This window comes from Schistocerca nitens, chromosome 4 (genome assembly GCF_023898315.1).
Source record: "Schistocerca nitens isolate TAMUIC-IGC-003100 chromosome 4, iqSchNite1.1, whole genome shotgun sequence".
Taxonomy (NCBI): domain Eukaryota; kingdom Metazoa; phylum Arthropoda; class Insecta; order Orthoptera; family Acrididae; genus Schistocerca; species Schistocerca nitens.
Window position 1 is genome coordinate 328562667 of NC_064617.1, and position 14054 is coordinate 328576720.

At 41.3% G+C, this 14054-nt stretch overlaps 1 pseudogene; it reads right to left on the reverse strand.

Moving 5' to 3' along the window:
- Positions 1-360: 360 nt before the first annotated feature.
- Positions 361-478, reverse strand: LOC126254233 (5S ribosomal RNA; annotated as a pseudogene).
- Between the last annotated feature and the right edge of the window lie 13576 nt (positions 479-14054).

The following is a 14054-nucleotide window of genomic DNA, read 5'->3' on the forward strand; positions in this document are numbered from 1 at the left end:
AATTGTACTTAGTAATTCAACCAATATAGTCCAGGGTCGTAATTCTAACTTGTAGAAATCACATTATGATGTCCCAAAAATTCAATCTTAGGTGCACTATTGTTCCTCATATATGTAAACAATCTTCCATGTAATATATAACTGAACTAAACTCCGTCCGAACAGGCCTTGTAAGGCCCAACGGTACCGACCGGCTGCATTGTCATCTTCAGCACACAGGCGTCACTGGATGCGGGTATGGAGGGGCATGTGGTCAGCACACCGCTCTCCCGGCCGTATGTCAGTTTACGAGACCGGAGCCACTACTTCTCAGTCAAGTAGCTCCTCAGTTTGCCTCACAAGGGCTGAGTGCACCCCGCTTGCCAACAGCGCTCAGCAGACCGGATGGTCACCCATCCAAATACTAGCCCAGCCCTACAGCGCTTAACTTCGGTGATCTGACGGGAACCGGTGTTACCACTGTGGCAAGGCCGTTGGCTTCCATCTAATATATGACAAGGAGAATTAGTTCTTTTCGCTGGTGACACTAGTACTGTAATCAGCACACATACAGCAACAGATGAAACGGTAAACAATGTTCTTAAAAGTGTCACTGAGTGGTTTTATGCGAATGGTGTCACTCTCAATTTTAAAAAGACACAATACATTCAGTACTACACATTTAGAGGTACTACACCAGTGGTAAGTGTAACACATAGTGACGAAATAAGAAACAGGATGTATTTATTGATGAAATTTTAAAATGGAAAAAGCACATTTTGGATTCCTAAAACAACTTAGTTTAGCCACATTTGCACTTGGAATCATTGCAAGCCTTGGGGAGAGAAATAATTGATTTGACATATGTTGCATACTGTCATTCAATAATGTTATGAGGAATGATGTTCTGGGGGAGTTCATATTTAAGAAAGTAAATCTTCATTGGCCAAAAATTTGCTGTAACAATATAGTGGTGCCCAAACACGATCATGTTGTAGAAATACGATTAAGGAGTTAGGCCCTTTGATTGTGGCCTCATTGTATATTTATTTCCACACGAAGTTTGTTGTAAATAATCCACTGCAGCTCAAAAGGAACAAAGATGTACATAATTACAACACCAGCAGAAAAGATGACATTCATTACTCCACATTAAGGCTGTCTTTAGCACAAAAAGGGTGTACAAAGCTGCAACCAAAATGTTTGATCATTTACCCAGTAATATGAAATGTTCAACAGACAGCAAGGTTAAATTAAAAAAGAAACTGAAAAATTTCTGCTTGACAATTATATTCCGTAGAACCATTTCCACTATTACAGTGTGTAAAAGGGGAGTGTAGGAATTACTAACTCACGTCTGTAAATTTAAAAAGAGTGTACAAATGTTCATTATGTATTCATATTTACAAATTAATTTGTGATGTGAATATAAAGACTATTTCCACGTCATTGCGATTTATCGTGCAGATGATCCCTGGAACATGAAACTAACTAACTGAGAGAACAAACCTCCGACCTCCTCGCTCTGTCGTGTCGTGGGCTTCCAACACCTTGTCTTCTGTTCATGGGTTCATTGTCCTTTAGACACTTTCCGTAGATGCCACGGCAGTAGCAACTGAACAGCCGAACAGTTTCGCCGTTTCCGAAATGCTCGTTCCCAGGCTCCCAGTCTCGACAGTCAGCCACTGCTCAGTGACGCTTATATCATTGGATTTCCCCATTTGCAGCCTATATCGTCGCTTTAATGAATCCCTATTCGTCTCTGCTCAACAAAAATCCTTACCGCCTCACGTGCCCACAACGTCAGTAGACGGCATTCTAACTCACTGTGGGCAGTGGTCATAATGCTTTGGTTAATCAGTGTATGTTGTCGAGAGGAAAAGTCGTATCATGCTTCGGACGGTATTTCCTCTTCTTACGATGCCTACACATAAAAAACCACATGGTGGATTCTGATAGAATATTTCGATCCAATGGCATAACTGTCTTGAAATTTTGCTTTCTAAGAAACTTTGTGGAACGAAATCTGAAGCTTTTCAGAGGCCATGAAACACTGTCTCGTTTTTTTTTTAGTCTTTTACTTGCAGCTTTCTGAATCTCGTGAATGAACAGAACAAGCAGAATTTCATTCGATCAGTGGTTCATATTCAATCTTGCAGTGAAGTTTATCGGTAATCAAAAATGTCATCGTGTGCAATCACAGATGTGTACTATATTTTTGCAATAACTTTACCTCATGTAAATTCGTCTGTGGTTTATATTTTTATACTTAAAAAATTCGCCTGTCAAGTAGAGCGAATTCATTTTCTTGTCCGTACTATTTAGTCATCTTAATTCAAAGAATTAGTGCGTAGTACAACAGTAAGAATTTTCATTACTGTAACTGGTTACTTCTGACGAGGAATCTGACAGCATAAAAGAAAGAAAGCTTATCATTGCTTTCGTTCTCACCTTCAATTTCGACATCCGATCGAGCAATGTGGCGGAATAGTAAGACACTCTGCAGTGGGATTTACGGAACATCCTGAGTATGATCTCTGTGTAAACTGTATTTATAAGATGTATTTTTTTTTTCGGAATGTAAAACTGTCTTATGTAGATATTAATGAGTCACGCTCAAGGAAATCAAGTTTCTTACGTCCAACACCTGAGATGAATATGGAAGCAAGTATGAGACAGCTGAAGTCAAACGGGTTTACGTGAGACGCAAGAAGTACATTATCACGAAATAGCTGACCTATTAGTGACATCTGTTGTGTAGTGGAATTAGTGATACTAGAACAGATGGAACTTAAAGACGTATTTTCTTGACAGATATAAGAGACAATGTGTGTTCTGCAGTAGACCTCAGTGTCATATAAGTGTTGCATGAAACGAAAGAAAGACAATTACTTTTCGGTTTAAGGAAGAAGCGGGGTGAGTACCAGTTATAGTGAAGTTATTGTGAAGGCGTCGGTTTGTAATACTGGATTGTGTTTTGAGCAGTAAATACGCAGATACAAATAACATAGAAAACACTCACCCGCATCCTAAATCTGATGCTGTCAGAGTGTTCCTCAGTTTTCCGTAATGCGAAATTCGTTGTCTGCTTTTAAGACGGTAACCCGCGGTCAACATGAATCACACTATTAAACTTTAATGAAACTCTTTCTCTGCAGAGGACTGTGTGTTGTTTTGGGACCACCTGGGAGAATAAAGCTGCGTACTGTAATACGACTCGAGTGTAGAACCTTGTCCTTTGCGGATGATGCGCTAATCGACATATTTGCGTATTTGGTCTACCATCTCCGCACATTATAAATTATACTCGTTGCGTTTTTATGTCTGTACGTAAAGGCTAATCTCAAAAATTACTGTAGGGATTTTCGTGACACTTTTCACTGATAGAGAGACTGATTCGCGAAAGATGGTACTGCTGCTCCAGACAAGCCTTCCGACCATAGATAGTTCATGCCACTCTGCGGCAGTCCGCTAGTACGTCGACTATCTGACCAAATGTAACCAGATACCTATGAGTGGACATTAATATGGGGTCTGTCCGTCATTCGTCTTTCTGAGGGCTTGAACTCAACTAGGGACCCTTTGACTGAGGTGTCTGATTGTCTGTGAAGGAATGGCACCACAGTTTTCCTCAAGATTCGAAATCAGAGAAGTTAGCGATGTTGGAGCTACGATGTAGACCAAAGTCTACATTCTAGCTCATACTAAAGGGGTTCATTAGGTTGATGTCGAGACAGGGCAGGCCAGCGCTTCCAGAAATATCACTGTCCAAGACCCATTGCCTCACAGATGGTGCTTCATGCTGATACAAACAGTCACTGTCTCCTAACTGATCCTCCACTGAACGCAGTATATAGTGCGTCCACATCCTTCTGCATTTAGCGTTTTCTAAAGTGTAATGAGGAGACCGCACACTAACCACGGAAACCACTCCCGTACTGTTACACCACCAGTGAGCAACACATGATGGTAAGTGTAGCTCTACGTCTACATCTACATCTACATCCATACTCCGCAAGCCACCTGACAGTGTGTGGCGGAGGGTACCTTGAGTACCTCTATCGGTTCTCCCTTCTATTCCAGTCTCGTATTGTTCGTGGAAGGAAGGATTGTGGGTATGCCTCTGTGTGGGCTCTAATCTCTCTGATTTTATCCTCATGGTCTCTTCGCGAGATATACGTAGGAGGGAGCAATATACTGTTTGACTCTTCGGTGAAGGTATGTTCTCGAAACTTCAACAAAAGCCCGTACCGAGCTACTGAGCGTCTCTCCTGCAGTCTTCCACTGGAGTTTATCTATCAAATCCGTAACGCTTTCGCGATTACTAAATGATCCTGTAACGAAGCGCGCTGCTCTCCGTTGGATCTTCTCTATCTCTTCTATCAACCCTATCTGGTTCGGATCCCACACTGCTGAGCAGTATTCAAGCAGCGGGCGAACAAGCGTACTGTAACCTACGTCCTTTGTTTTCGGATTGCATTTCCTTAGGATTCTTCCAATTAATCTCAGTCTCGCATCTGCTTTACCGACGATCAACTTTATATGATCATTCCATTTTAAATCACTCGTAATGCGTACTCCCAGATAATTTATGCCATTAACTGCTTCCAGTTGCTGACCTGGTATATTGTAGCTAAATGATAAGGGATCTTTCTTTCTATGTATTCCAGGCATTCGGCAAACCGAAGTGCTTCCACAGGATTCTCTCGGTGTACAGCGTGTTTAATCACTCCGAATTACTCGTTTCGGTCTTCCAATGTTCAATGGCATCGCTCTGTACATCACATCAAGTGTCACTTAGCATTGTCTACAGAAACGCGTGGTGTATGAGGAGCTGCTCGGCCATAGTACCCCATCCTTTTTAACTCCCTACCTACAGTAATTGTGCTATCTGGCCTGACGGTAGAACTTTGGAACTGATTAGTGTTTCCTTTCGCTGATTTCACGAGATTTTTTACATACGCCTTCCGAAATATTCGACGGGCCGTGTCCGTCATTACATGAGGTCCACCGGGTCTTTGTTTACCTGTGGTTGTTACTTCACATTTACAGTTCACAATCACATCGCCAACAGGCGAACTGGGCAGAACTGAAATATGTTGAAATGTACCTGGTGGATGGGTTGCACAGAAGACTAGTCCATGTGCGAAGTCAGTGACTTCTACTGACTTGGGTATTCTGCTGTTACTGCTTCTCTCTGACAACACAGTACTCCCTGACACCCTTTTTACTGCCGTTCTGTCACTCGTCACATTTGTGGCCCATTCTGCATTACATAGCGGTGTTCGGATACTTTTAAACAGATAGCTTATGTAAATTAAAGTCCCACCTGCCTTGATCTTGTGTCTGTGTGTGAAGACCAACCTCAAGCTCTACTTTACGGACTTCCGTAAGGTTTCCACCGATAGACAGACTAATTTACGGGAAAGTTTCGGTTTACAATTTACACTACTGCCCATTAAAATTTCTATACCAAGAAGAAATGCAGGTGATGAACGGGTATTAATTGGACAAATATACTAGAACTGACATGTGATTACATTTTCACGCAATTTGGGTGCATAGATCCTGAAGAATCAGTACCTAGAACAACCACCTCTGGCCGTAATAACGGCCTTGATACGCCTGGGCATTGAGTCAAACAGAGCTTGGATGGCGTGTACAGAGACACCTGCCCATGCAGCTTCAACACTATACCACAGTTCGTCAAGAGCAGTGAATGACGTATTGTGACGAGCCAGTTGCTCGCGCCACCATTGATCAGACGTATTCAATTGGTGAGAGATCTGGAGAATGTTATCGTATGTTGCGCTGACGACACCATCCAGCTCTGCCGTGGCAGTACAACACAGGGCCACACATACCAAACTGCGGTACGAGCGGCACAATGTCTATATTGGCGCTCACTCAAACATTACTATGACAAATTGAGACACAGGTGCCGCGTATAGTGAGGCAACAAGTACCCAGGTGGCGCGCATGAGCGGCTTAAGGCACATATTCGAAAATCAAAAGTGCGTAAAACTAGTAATTAAAATGCATGCAAGCAAACTAATGCAGACACATAGGACCCGAAATGAAGTAAAAGCACCGTCATATAAAGAATAGATAGAATTATTACACTACTGGCCATTAAAATTGCTACACCAAGAACAAATGCAGATGATGAACGGGTATTCATTGGACAAATACATTATACTGGGACTGACATGTGATTACATTTTCACGCAATTTGGGTGCATAGATCCTGAGAAATCAGTACCCAGAACAACCAACTCTGGCCGTAATAATGACCTTGATACGCCTGGGCATTGAGTGAAACAGATCTTGGATAGCGGGTACAGGTACAGCTGCCCATGCAGCTTCAACACGATACCACAGTTCATCAAGAGTTGTGACTGGCGTATTGTGACGAGCCAATTGCTCGGCCACCATTGACCAGACGTTTTCAATTGGTGAGAGATCTGGAGAATGTGCTGGTCAGGGCAGCAGTCGAACATTTTCTGTATCCACAAAGGCCAGTACAGGACCTGCAACATGCGGTCGTGCGTTATCCTGCAGAAATGTAGTGTTTCGCAGGGATCGAATGAAGGGTAGAGCCACGGGTCGTAACACATCTGAAATGTAACGCCCACTGTTCAAAGTGCCGTCAACGCCAACAAGAGGACACCGAGACGTGTAACCAATGGCACCCCATACCATCACGCCGGGTGATACGCCAGTATGGCGATGACCAATAAAAGCTTCCAATGTGCGTTCACCGCGATGTCACCAAACACGGATGCGACCATCATGACGTAAACAGGACCTGGATTCTTCCGAAAATATGACGTTTGGCCATCCGTGCACCCAGGTTCGTCGTTGAGTACACAATCGCAGGCGCTCCTGTCTGTGATGCAGCGTCAAGGGTAACCGCAGCCATGGTCTCCGAGCTGATAGTTCATGCTGCTGAAAACGTCGTCGAACTGTTCGTGCAGATGGTTGTTGTCTTGCAAACATCCCCATCTGTTGACTCAGGGATCGAGACGTGGCTGCACGATCTGTTACAGCCATGCGGATAAGATGCCTGTCATCTCGACTGCTAGTGATACGAGGCCGTTGGGATCCAGAACGGCGTTCCGTATTACCCTCGTGAACCCACCGATTCCATATTCTGCTAAAAGTCATTGGATCTCGACTAACGTGAGCATCAATGTCGCGATACGATAACCCGCAATCGCGATAGGCTACAATCCGACCTTTATCAAAGTCGGAAATGTGATGGTACGCATTTCTCCTTCTTACACGAGGCATCACAACGTTTCACCAGGCAACGCCTGTCAACTGCTGTTTGTGTATGAGAAATCGATTGGAAACTTTCCTCATGTCAGCACCTTGTAGGTGTCGCCACTGGCGCCAGCCTTGTGTGAATGCTCTGCAAAGCTAATCATTTGCATATCACAGCATCTTCTTCTTGTCGGTTACATTTCGCCTCTGTAGCACGTCATCTTCGTGGTGTAGCAATTTTAATGGCCAGTAGTGTATTACTGCTCTGCCGGACCAGTCGTTCGGTCGTAGATTCTTAGCGCTACTAAACGAAACCACGGCCAGTCGGTAATTCAGTACTAAATGCATACCGTCTTCTTTATCTTAACAGGTACTCTAGGTCTCACTTATGTTTGAATGTAACGCTTCATCTTTGATTATGTGGCTGAGATATCCAGGCGAGGCTCATAAGCAAACCTTACAACTGTAGTTTGCCAATACCTTCCCCTACTTTCCGTACAACACAGAAAAATCACTGTGAGTAGGAAAGGGAGGGATACTACAAACATAAATGAAGTTTGGGGAGTCGTGCCCGCATAATGACGGTAAGATCTTTGGGCTGGAGAAATATGGTTACAGATTGCAGACCCACTCCGGCATATAACTTTAATCTGTTAGTGTGTATCATTGCTAAACCTGTGTACCAGACCACAACTCTAAAGTGAGTTTTTACCTTTGCAGGATAGCTGAGCACACCTTACTACCCCACGCCGCTAGACTCCACTGATGCCTGAAAAGGTGGGACGAAAGAAATAGCAGCTGGAGGTACACTTACAGACATAGCTGTGTGACCCTGTTGGCAGAGTACAATCCGCAAATACCAAAGCCATCATTTCGACTCCCTGCGCCCCACAAAGATATAGTTTGCGCGCTATAAGAGGAATTTCATTTTACTTATAGTACTAGTTCTATACGAGAAAAGCTTACCGTCATGGTGCCAATGATGGGACTAAAGTGTAAATATGACAGATCTCACCGTCAGTCTGACGTCTTAACGCACATAAACTGCTGACTAGGGTGATAAGATGAGTATCAGACAGAAGTAATTGTAGAGGTATTGTATGCAGATTAATTTGTTTCAGAACAGGCAAAGGAGCCGTACAAGAGATTCTATGTGCTTATAATGAAAGGAACAGGAAAGAAGGATCAGGATAAGTGCATAACATTTATGCTCCTAGAGAATGCTTTCGACAGTGTGAAGAGAACTAAAATGTTTTGAATTCTGACAGAACGGGAATAAGACCTGAATACAGGTAAGAAATCTAAAAATCTACGTAAACCGAGAGTAATAAAAATGTAAGAAGAAATAAATCCTGTGGGGTTAAGGAAAGTGCGAGACATTGTAAGAGGTCCGAGCAGATGTAATTTCGATGTACTGCTCACGCGCTGCCTGCGATATGCAAGGTATAAGAGAATCTCAGACCAGAGAGCAGTGTTGACTGCAGTAGGAACTGTGTAGCTGTAGCAGTAAGTTGTTGCTAGCGAGCAGTCTGGTCTGGTGTATGGTGTTGGCTGGACCGGTCGTGGTGCAGCGATGCCGGAGCCTGAGCATTATTGTATAAGGTAAAAAGCAGCCTCGCGCATATGTAGTATTGTTTTCTCAAGTCCCATGTAAATGTTTTAAAAATGTCCTAATAATAATCTTTCTCACAAAAAATAACTTTTAACAACCATTCATTTCAATTTAAAGAATTTACTAATTTCTCCAAGCCATGATCATCCCGATTATTGCAAAAGAAAAATCAGTTGTTTCCTTTCATGAATGACAAATCTATCTGCCAGCATTGCACAGGGCTGTGCCAGAAAAATGTATTGTAAGAGCAGATATATATGTGTTATCCGGCGACTTCATTGAGGTAAGAATTTTTCTTTTTTTTATTCAGAATGATCTTTCAGGGCCATGACGCAGCACTGCTGACGTCCAAAATTTACCAGGTTAAATTCACAGTCAATTATTGAAAAGTTATAAGTGAGCGACCATTTAATTGAGAGGCTAGTTACATTGTATTATTACCAGGTTACTGAATTTATTCTTTTGTTGGGACGTTACACTGAATGTGAACGACATAATTATAATTTTTACTGTTGAGAAGTTTAGGAATTTTTCTGTTTTGAGGTGACACTAAAAGAGAATGAATCTTGTGGGGAGGTTACACTACACTAAAAATGAGAAGGAATTTTGTGGGGAGGTTACACTTGGCGACAACCGGCCAGGATCGTATTTCTTTGTGAATTTCTGAGAAGTAGTCAGTTATATATATCTGCTCTTATTTACTTACATTTAGTTTGTATCTGGCGCAACGCATTTACTAATTTGTCACTCTTTCTTTCACAGATCATCGGCAATTTATTGCTCTTTGTTGTAATTGTGTTTGTTCCATTTTTGCTTTGTCTTTGTTTCATTTTGTGCTTAATTTTGATTTGTGAAAATGCCGCAAAAGAACTGTTAACAGTACATCGCGATGTGCAATGAGTGAAATAGCCGACTCGAATAATTTGACCGATAATACTAGCGACACTCAGTGCAATAATGATAATCCTCTAATTAGAGATAATCAGTGCGTACCGACCACTAGTAATGACTTTAATCCTAATGATGAGCAAACACATTTAATTATGTCCGCACTTAATTTAACGACAATTGATGACTCAGCACGTTCCGTTACAATCAACGCTGCCCAGTTTGACATACCTGACTTGCAAAATTTACGCAGTGAACAGATAAATGTTTCTAACGAAGATGAACAATGTACTCAAAGTACATCAGATTTATTTGATTCCGCTGTAGTGACCAACAGCGTACAGCCAATTGGCAAACCTTTTCAAGAATCAGAGAATGACCAAATGCTTACACAAAACGTGACAAATGCAGATACACCATCACACAGTACAGTGAATAGAGTCGCTAATTTTGGCTGGGATCAAGTTATGGCATTATTACTTCAATTCAATGAAAAACTAGACAAACATTTCAAACAACTTAATGAAAAATACGACAACCTTAATGAATCGAGCAAACAACTTAATGAAAGTTTCAAACAGTCGAATGAAAAATACGACAACCTTAATGAATCGAACAAACAACTTAATGAAAAACTAGACATCAATTCCAAACAGTCGAATGATAAACAATACAACAATTTCAAACAACTTAGTGAACAGATTACAGCCGTTGCCGCGCAATGTCATGATACTAAAGAACAATTACGTGATGAAATTGAGGCTTGTGCTAGGAACAGTAGTGAAGAAATTCGATCTGTTGCACAAGAATTAAGTAGTACACGTGTAGCCACAACGAAATTACTTAGAGATGAAAGTAGTGCAGTCAATGAACAATGTTCTGGTTGGTTGGTTTTGGGGAAGGAGACCAGACAGCGAGGTCATCGGTCTCATCGGGTTAGGGAAGGATGGGGAAGGAAGTCGGCCGTGCCCTTTGAAAGGAACCATCCCGGCATTTGCCTGGAGCGATTTAGGGAAATCACGGAAAACCTAAATCAGGATGTCCGGACGCGGGATTGAACCGTCGTCCTCCCGAATGAACAATGTTCTGAAAAAGCAACACAGTTACGCGACGAGTTTAAATTAATGTTAGCAGAACTTTCACACACGCTGGATGCGGAAGTCGATAAAAGATTTGAACAACAGAACAGCCAAATTGACGAACGTTTTAAAGTGACAGAAATGAAAAATGATTCAGTCACTAACACGTCACAGCACACGCCACACTCCGAACATTTGTCAGACTCACACAGCCAGTGTAATTTAGGTAATTTACAGAGAGTACGTGAGTTGGATTCCGAACAGTTACAGACAAATGGATTATCATACAATCCTGAACCATTTCACACATTCAGAGACGATAATTTTGATAATAAGCACTTTCTATCCGTGAGAAAATTTAAGGTATTTAACAATGACAGAACACAGATTCACCCTTTTGACTGGATACAACAATTTGTTTTTGAATTTTCACCGGCATTTCCTGTAACGCAGAAACTAAAATTTATTTGCAGCGCGTAAGTGACCTCAGGGGATTCATTACACTTCGATGAATATGTGCCGTAGCGTGCACAGGGCCCCGACCGGTAGCAGTGCTATTTCATCTTTAGTTTTCTGCACTGCTGCCTTCTCTTCTACTAGCCTTTATATCTATCAAAACAGCTCTTCAACTATCGATCTGTCTAGGATTAGGAATGAGTAAAGAAAACCTGATACGACAAGTTTTACCTGAAAGTGACAGTTATCATTATACACTCCAAAAATGACAACCACGAGAACTATAATACCAGACAAAAGTTTAATGATCAGTATGTACAAAATTTTTAGCAATCGCAGATACATTTAGGCAAATAGAAGCTTTTCCCACAACAGCAACAAAACCAGCCGGTTAGCATGCCTAACCAACAATGTGGTTTGCAACGTCAACCAAGCTTTAATGTTTCGCCGCCTACACGTATATCGTCGGCCACACCAAATAGTAACGCACAGCAACAAGGAAATCAGTACGTACAGAAAACACAACATTTCAACTCGTATCGCAACGCGTCGTATAGCAATGACTATCATGACAGACGTAAAAGTAATGAGCACAATTTTCAGCGTACATTTAATAACAGTCGGTCTTACCAGCAGCAGAATCATTCGCAACAAAAGATTATCATGAATGAACCAGACAGTAGATATCATCCCGAACGTAATACGTCAGGACGAAATAACAGAACAGTACAAATAGTCGAAATGCCACAGCATCCTCCCGCAAATAACAGCACGTCAGAAAGAATTTGACTAGATACAGTACAGGTTGCATCTTCCAGCAACACAGAGAATCTTGTTCACGAAAATGTTATTACTTTTGACGACATCCTAGACACTCTTTTGCAGGAAAAACCAGTTATTCAAAAAACCATTTCCCATCCTGTCATTGAAGTATGGATCATCCAAATTTTCAGCAGTAATCGATTCTGGATCACCTATGTCAGTTATAAATGAAGAAACCTTCAATGAATGCAACAAAGTGAACTATCCAACGTTACCATTAGGCAAAACTACAGTAAAAGGAGCAGTATCTAGTAAAAGAGTAGATGTAAAATTACAGACACACTTATCATTTTGTATTGCAGGTCATACGTTTCACTCAAATTTTTGGATTATTCCCTTATTGACAACAGACGTTATTTTAGGCACGAATTTTTTGGTACAACATGACGCAATTATTGACTTTCAAAATTCCTATTTAATGTTAAAGGATGAAAATGTACAACTGGCATTAGAATTTCAGCACTCTTTATCTGTAGAAGAACAAACAATTAATCGAACAGAGGTCATTTCTACATCGCGTTACATAGACTGTCATTTGACATTGTTCACAGATACGTACGTACACAACTATAATACTCCAGACGAAGCCGACTATGACGTTATGCAAATGATTTCTGATAAAGCAAAGCAAAGCAGTGCAAATACAGACGACGAACGTACTCAACTACACAATATTCTTTTACAGCAAGCTCCAGTTTTTGACAACATCCCTGGTACTATGTCTGGTTTTATGTGTGAATTTCAAGTTAAACAGCACGACACATTTAAAGCCAAACATTATCCTATTCCTTATATTCACAGAGAACAAGTTAAGAAAGAATTGCAAGCTATGCTTGACCAAGGTATTATTGAACCGGCAGTTAGTCCGTACATAAACCTGCTCCATATTGCTAAGAAGAAGGATGGTTCACTTCGCCTCGTACTTGATTCGCGTCACATCAGTGACATTATTATTAATGAAACAGATCGCACACAGACACTAGAAAAACTTCTACAGAAATTTCATGGTACTACTGTTTATTCCACATTAGATTTGAAATCGCGATTTTGTCAAATTCAGCTCCATCCGAACTGCAGAAAGTACACAGCATTTCTCTATTTTGGTGACTGTTATCAATTTTGTAAATTACCGTTCGGTTTAACAATTTCTTCAGCAGCATTTATTCGCGGTTTGAATACTATATTTCCGACAGAATTAAAAGACAGAATCACGACGTATGTAGACGACATTTTTATTGCAGAAGCTAACTGGTCTGAACACAATCTGATTCTGGAACAACTGTTGCAAACTTTTCGTGCACAAGGACTCACAGTTAATCTTAGCAAATCGCACTTTGGCAAAACTTCGATAAAATTTCTTGGACATGTAATTTCAGCAGAAGGCATTGCGCCTGACCCGGAAAAACTTCAAGCTTTACGTGACATTACTGTTCCTACGACGAAGAAACAACTGCGCAGCTTTTTGGGTTTAATTAACTTTTTCCGTAAATTTATTCATTACGCTGCTTTAGACACCCCTAGATTGTGCCAGTTGACGGGTAAAAACACTATTTGGTCATGGGATAGCCAAGCACATTCTGAATTTGTCAATTTGAAACAAGCTTTGTTGAACGCACCACTTTTATCACACCCAGATCCTACCAGAAATTTTTCCATTGCCACCGACAGTTCTAACACCGCTTTAGGCGTACACATTTTTCAGGAAATTGAAGAAGACGGTACTGCAGTAATTAAAAACATCGCCTTTGCGAGTCGCATTCTGTCACCTGCTGAACGCAATTATTCTGTCACAGGACTTGAAACATTATTTGTTGTATGGGCATTTACCAGATTTAGGCATTTTCTTTATGGAAGACATACTACCGTTTACACAGATCATAGAGCTATCCAGTTTTTACTTTCAGCAAAATTTACACATGGCAGATTAATCAGATGGAAACTTTATTTACAGG